This window comes from Trichosurus vulpecula, chromosome 5, assembly GCF_011100635.1.
Source record: "Trichosurus vulpecula isolate mTriVul1 chromosome 5, mTriVul1.pri, whole genome shotgun sequence".
In the NCBI taxonomy this organism is placed as follows: domain Eukaryota; kingdom Metazoa; phylum Chordata; class Mammalia; order Diprotodontia; family Phalangeridae; genus Trichosurus; species Trichosurus vulpecula.
The window spans coordinates 50,621,019-50,628,850 of record NC_050577.1 but is presented as its reverse complement, the minus strand read 5'-3'; positions in this window follow the sequence as shown (position 1 = coordinate 50,628,850).

Genomic DNA, 7,832 nt, shown 5'->3' with positions numbered 1-7,832 from the left:
AATGGAGTTGATCTTATAGAAGATTTTACAAAGGCTATGGTAGAACCTGGAGAATTATCCCTATCTCACTATGAAGGAGTAAACATTTATTAAGCACTTACTATGTGTCAGGCATTGTGCTGAGCATTGGTAATACAATACAAGCAAAAAAAAAAACCCCTCTCCTCAAGGATTTACATTCTAATGAGGATCTGGGGTGGGGGTAGGGAATAGGTTATATGTATGATTGCATGATTTGAAATGAAGGCAGGGCTCTGGACAATATAAAATGAAAGTTCAGTTATCAGAGACAAGAATCCAAGATCCAATATGAAGAGGATGACCCAAGTGTAGGCAGAATGGTTTAAAAATAGACTAGAAAAAAAATCTGTCTAGTAAATGGAATATTCATGTCTAGCAGGTTCTGTTACAGTTCTTGTCTCCCTATTATTCTGTCTCTGTCACACACGCATGCGCACACACAGATGCACACAGAGTGTTGGATAAATAAAAGTTTTTACCATGATTTCCATTCTCGATATTCCATGATTTGCCAATTAGTACTGTATTATTTCAAATTATAATTTCCAAGTTTGTAGTCTATTTTCTGCTAGTTATAATTTATATTGGCTTTTTGAGACTTCAGAGAGAAAACATTATCAGGAACACAAATTATATTTTGACTATTGTTATTTGTGGAAAGATTTCTGCAGATTGCTAGTTTTATCCATGACTTGTTGATCCTGGTACCTTATGCCTATATTGGGGGTATGAGTTATATGTCCCTGTCTTCTTCACCATTTATGAGATACTGGTCAACACTGCCCATACATGTAGCCCATATAAGGGGAAACATACCAAGAAACCCCTCAACAAGCAGTGTAACTATCAGCTATAAATTACTGATATTAAAGCTAGTAGTTATTTACTTTCATCATTTTAAGCATTTATGGGAATTTTTTCATCTTAGTAACATTTGACAAAGTTGGTAAACTGTTGGTACTTAATTTGATCTTCCCCAAATGTTTGTTAACAAATGAAAAGAGTACCTTTTGCCACAATCTCTCTTTGTGCTAATTTGGTTGGGAGGGTCCACACAATGGCATATTCTAAGGTGATGAGAAATTGAAAACGATATTAGATTGCCCATGTGATGATGGTCTTCCAGTTCTTAGTGGACCTATTTGGCAGTATTACAGAAAGTCCTATGTCTTTCAATAGCACAGGCGGAAGAAAGGAGGAAAAAAACCAACCCAAATGCTGAGAAAAGAAAGATGGTATTACTCAAGAAAGTGTTCCAATGAGTAAACAAATGAGTTTAGTCTCAGCTGGAGACAAAGACACTACTCAGTCCCAAATGCATCCCAGTAGCCTTAGTGATCATTGCAATGAATATCCGAGTACTTCTTCGGGAAGTTTTGGGGAAAGGGAAAGGGAAGGGGGAGTAGAGAAGGATAGGATGTGAAAGAATTTACTAAAGTCTTATGATATGAAGATGTTTCAATGTTACTGAACATTTTCAGGGGTTTTGTAATTATGTTCTTTTAATGTCTGTCTAAATTTTCTACAGAAAATGGAAGCTCCATAAAATTCTTCAGGGCTTTGCTGTATAAAGCGAGATTACAACTTAATTAAGGAAATAGTTCTTGGCATTTCCTCCATCCAGGGTTTTATCTAGTTACTGCTTGAGGCTTTCTGCCAGCAGTTCCATAGAGTTCTTATAGAACAGATTAATGAGAAAAAAGAGAAAAATACATAAAGCATAATTACATTTCTTAATGATACTATGATGAAGCTATCCTAGGCAATTGAATATATGCCCCCATTTCACATGGATTGAATACATATCCCCGTATAACATGAATTGGTTCCTAAAAATGCCATTAGGATGAAATAGTATTGTAGAGGGCAGGCAGATATTTCATAGGAAAAGTATTGTATAGTTTTAAGAAATGTGTGTTTTGCATTTGTATAATTCCCCACAGCTACTTCCTTCAAATGGGCAAAGGAGGGCCTCCTTAATGTTCAGATCTCTAGATGAAGGCTTTTTAACTCAGGTCTGAGGATACATTTCAGGAGGTCTGTAATTGTATATGTGAAAAATATGACATCTTGATTTTTCACTAATCTCTAACTGAAATTTAGCATTTCCTTCAATTATGAATTTTAATTTAGGCGAGGTGGCACTTTCCCCAGGCTCAGAGGATATCTGCTTGCTATCAGGGACCTTTGATTACTTATTCCTCAGACCAGGCCTGTCCAACCTTAGGTTATCTTAGGGCCGCATTAAAATAAAATAATTATTCGAGGACCTTACCCAGAATAAAAAATACACTACATCAATAGAAAGTGGGGGAACGCGCAAAGTGCAAAAGCAAACACAAAACAACAAAGCGACAACACAACAGTATAAAGTTAGGTGCATACTGACTAGTCTGCATTGTGTAGATGGAATGCATCCCACAGATCTATTGAAAATTCTGTGCGATATGTTCTGTCCATAATACTGCTTAAAAACACCAAAGAAAGTTAACATCAACGAAATTATTTATTAGTGATGGAATTTAAAAATCTAATACGCATTCCATGCAAATTATTATTTTACTTTTTCACTCGTGAAAATTAAAACCCCCCGGGGAGGGCTGCATAAAATCGCATTGCGGGCTGCGTGAGGCCCGCAGGCCGTATTTTGGAGAGCCCTGCCTTAGACCAGTGTAGGTCACAAAAGAGCAGGGAATGACTCAGCCTCCAGGCCTGGCAGGAAGCAGAGCCACCATCTTCAGGGTTCTGCCATCCCAATCTCCTTATCCCTGTTTATCACACCTCTGTTACAGCTGTACCAGATTGCTTCCTCTCCTCCTTACCCAATCCAAACCCCTTCCTCTACAGTACCAGCAGTCAAATAATCTGAAGGGACGGCTGATGAGGTTTAAAAACTCTATTCCTTCTCCAACCCTATATTCTCATTTTAATAGAAGAGTACAGAAAATGGAAGTCTCCAACATGCAAAGGAATGAGCCTTGAAATGGAGGAATTTTAGGCACCATGATAGGAAGTAGGAGAAGTTTTAGCAGGTTCTTTCAAGTCCCTCTACATGAACAGCCATCTCCTTTGGCTCTTCATTAGGCCTCCTCTGCTGAGGCAAAGTAATGGTGGAAAGAACACTAGCTCTGGAATCAAAAAAGCTAAGCTCAAGATTTCCTGCCTCTGTGACCTTGGACAAGTCAATTAACTTCCTGGAGTCTCATTCTTCATCTATAAAACAGGGGTAGGGGAAGGTATTGGGCTAGGTGGCCTCTAGAGTCCCTCGGATCCTAGTTGGCATCATTGAAATTTAGGCAAAATTGTAAGCAGGCTCATGGGAATTCACTATGGCCCTCTGAGGGGAAAAAAAGTGTTTTGAAAGAAATCATTTGGAGATCAGGATTCCTCTTTTGCAAGGCCCTCAATAGTTAGATTGTTGGCATTGCAAAAAGGTGAATTTAAAAATTTCCCCCTTGCTGTAGTTGCTCCCAAAGGCATATTTAAGCTGCATTCTTTGCTGATATATCTTTTCCAGCCATAAGTTCAATTCTGTGGCATGATGGGGACATCTAATGGCCAATTCAGGTAATTCCAGAGGACTATCCACAGGTTCTCTGAACTAAAGGACCATAGATAGATTTAGAGCTGGAAAGGATCTTAGAGGCATCGAGTCCAAACTTCTAGTTTTCACAGATGAGAAAACCGAGTCCTCAAGAGATTTGGCAAGGGTCACTCCCCCCCCACCCGCACGCCCAGTATCTAGAGGCAGGATCCAAACTCAGGTTTTTTACTTCAAGCCCACTATCAAATATTAATCTTTGCCAAAGAGCGCTGTGGTTGTTCATTTGTTTTAGTTGTGTCCAACTCTTCATGACCCCATTAGGGGTTTTCTTGGTGGAGATACTGCAGGGGTTTGCCATTTCCTTCTCCAGCTCATTTTGCAGATGGGGAAACTGAAGCAAACAGAGTTAAGTCAGCCAATGGGGTGAACAGGGTCACAGACCTAGTAAGTGTCTGAGGCCAGATTTATACTCACGAAGATGAGTCTTCCTGACTCCAGGACCGACACTCTGTCTACCTAGCTGCCCCCAAAGAGCTGCCCCAAAGAACACTGTAAAATGCTTCAAATATAATTTTCTGTGGTTCTGTTTGGTTTCAGGAATTTTTTTTTAAAGCTTGGTACTTTCTTCCCTGTTCACTACTGGCCCCTCCCTTTTCACACCTCTCTCTTTTGTCCTTCTTTGAGACATAGCAGGTGATTCATTAGACATTACTTTCGAATTATACCAGCTGAAAATTGTACAATTTAGGATAATTCCCAGTAAAATAAAAACAGCAGGTGTCTAGTTAGTGCTTGGCATTCCATTGACTTTTCTTGTGAAAAGTATATTTATATGTGTGTGCATGCGTGTATATATATATGTGTAATGTAAATACATATACATATTTGTATATATACATATCTGTGTGTATATATTATTTTGGGTGAATATACATATATACATACACACACACACATTTTTTTTCTTTTGGGTGCTGGAAGGGAGAGAGTGGTGTTGGTTGGCTCAGCCACAAAGCTAGTATGCCTCAGAGGCATGACTTGAACCCAGGTCTTTATGACTTTGGGGCTGGCTCTCTCCCACTTTCCTTCCTCGCTGTCTCCCTCTCTGTAAGTTAGGAAAATGTTTGATGCTCCCAAAGTAAAGCTTCCTATAACATACAAACTTCTGCCATGACTGTGTCCTTCAGCAAATCACTAATCTTTCTAGGATTCAGGTTCCTCTTACACAAAATGTAAATAATAATACCTGTCTTTCAAATAAGATAACATCTGTAAGATTTATGAATTGTAAAGCTATTAAAAAAGCTAAGACTTTTTTTTCAGTGCTTAGCACACAGTAAGTACTCAGTAAGTGATGGTTTAATTGAATTCAATTGAACTTGAATGGAACCTTGGTCTACATCTTTTAAAAAATAATTTTAGGGCTGGCATCATATTCTCTTTGAGCTGGGACTCCTGAAAGTCCAGTAGCTTTTCTATCTTATACATTTTACTTCTTTAACCAGAAATAACTTGCTTCATTGTTATCATAATATCTGGGCATTAGAGCTCTCTTTGGGAGTCAGTGAGGGCTGCGCACAGATTTCTAGAGTCATAAAACCTTGGAGTTAGAAGGACCTCATACAGAGGTCATCTAGCAGAAAACCCCTCTACATGTGGATGACCAACCTTGCTGCCCACACCAGAGTCGAGGCCCTGGAGGAACTTTAGTTGGGTTTTGCTGTGCAGTGTAGAGTTGGCTGGCCAGTGCTCAATCATTTCTCCTTCCTCTGGCTGGTTGGATAGACCTTCTCCCATTAGGCAAGAGAGTGGTTTAGGGTATGATCTTTTCTACCGCCAGGATCCTCTGCCTCTAAGCCGCACATCTTTCTGGAGACTTAATCAGTTAGAACAATTAGCTAATTTTTAGCCCTGGTATTACTTGATTTTGCCATTAGATGTCCCCACTATTCCCCAGAATAGAACTGTAGTTTTGAGGGGTGTGGGGAGGATAGATTAAAACTGTATTTTAGAGCTTTCTTCCAATCAGCTTTCTTTTCTTTCACAAAGGCCCCTGGGTTCACATGGTCCCCTTCTTTTTCTGATATTTTATGGAGTTCATGTCAGATCAAAAAAAAAAAAGTAAGAAGTAAAATCACAATAGCTCAGAGCCCCCAGTTACAAAAATTCCAAACATTTAGTTAGAGGTTTGGTTCTATGCTTCAATTTACATTTTTGTGTAGCTTCAGCTAATCTCTAGCCTCTCTATATTTGAGGCAAGATCCAGGAACAGGAAATGTTTAGGTAAAGAAGCAAGTAAAGAATATTACAATGTCTGTTACTTGACAGGAATAGGGAGGGGGATTTGGAGAAAGAATATTTCTTTTAAGATATTTCCCTCAGAGCTTGAAGGGGTGAATGCAACTAGTGACCTCAGTCCAAGTACTCTTTTCTGAGGAGACAAATGGCTCACCTCCATAGCTCCCTTTTCTCTTGCAGTTCTGCCTTCCCTTCAGCTTCTCCTTTCAGTTTCTTCTGGGCAGAGTTTTCCTCTTTGGCTTATTATGTTCCAGGAAGAGCTAGCTTCCCTGCTCCTTCCTGTCAGTCTGCCTTCTCCAAAGCTGTATGGTCCTCTTTTAAAACTCCCAGGAGTGACTCCAATCCTACTTCTGGCTGAAACATCATAATAGTTAAAATGGATCTCAGGGCTTGTCACTTTGAAATTTCAAATCTCAGAATTCTAGTAAATTTCCAAACACCAATGATATCAAGAAAGCTCCACTCTCAATTCTCTAGTTCTGAAACCACTAATTGTGATCAAATCAACCATGCATTCATCAACTGTCTTACGGCTTCACTCACCGTCCCAATAACTTTGCATCCCCAAGTGTCCCTCTCTGGCCACCACTCCATTATGCTGTTATGAGTGTTCTCCCCTGATTGGTTTGTAAACCCCTAGAGGGCAGGTACTGTTTTTGCTTTTGTATTTGTATTCCTAGTGCATGGTGCTTGTCATTTAGTGAGTGCTTAATAAACACTTTTTCATTCACATATTCATTGGAGACGAATGGGAAGAGAAAGATGTGATAGTAACTGAAAGGGATGGAAAGATTGAGGGAAGCCTTTTTTCATGTTTACATTTTTTAAATTTTTTGTATTTGAGAGACCAGAGCATGTTTATAGGAGAGGTAAGGGAAGATAGTAGAGACAGAGAGAGTGAAGATGCATAAGGGATGAGGGAGAAGAGATTAATAGAACGAGGCTCTGGGGTTTGCAGTGAGGGGAAATTTGCAAAAACCATTCACACCTAGAAACTGCTTCTGCTCTGATGCTGAGTTTACCTAAATCAAAATAATAGGTTTAGAAACTCATACAAAAGTGGGAATATTCTTAGCCACTTATGGAAGGCTTTTTTCAATGTGTGTGTGTGTGTGTGTGTGTGTGTGTGTGTGTGTGTGCGCGCGCGCGCGCGTGTGTGTGCGCGCGCGCGCGTGTGTGTGTTCGTTTAGATTCTGTTTTATGGAAAGACAAAGTATATCTATAATCTGAAGCTCTAGATTTTCACATGGAGCTGGTGTTGTTCATTTACAGTCATCCGTTGTACTCTGCATTCAGTAAGATAGCAATAGTTTGAATTTTTTTCATTGCATCAACTGTAAGTCTAAATTTGTAGAGCAATCTAATCAAAAGGCTTGTAGAGATGGGGAACCCGCAGCCTCCAGGCCACATGTGGCCTCGAGGCTGCAGTTTCCCCACCCCTGAAGCATTATTTCGATATTCTATCTTGAAAACAATTATATACACAAGTTTTTAGCATATATGGTTGGTCTGCTCAGTGAGTTTACTCTTTCTGGTTAAAGAAATTAGCTCAAAGAATAACCAATTTCCTTAATCAATCCCTCTCTAAATAGCAGTAGACATCCTATGCCCCCAAGCAAATATTTGAGAAATTGTCTCTCTTCTCCAACCTTACAAAGCGACCTTTCTTCTTCTGCCTGAATCCCCTCAGCTTCTATCCTAACCAAGAGACTCTCAGGGCAGCAGCGGCTGATAGCCATAAGGAGAAATAGCTTTCACTGCTCTCTACTTTATGATATTCATTATTAATTATAACAAGCTCATGTTTATAAGGTGCTTTATAGCTTTTAAACTACTTTACATATGTCATTTTATTTTATCGGTGAAATAGGCAGCTGCAAGGGTTGTTATTCCCATTTTAAAGATAATGAAGCAGAGGCTCTTTTTAAGTGACTTGGTCAACTTCACACAGATATTAAGTGGCAAAGCA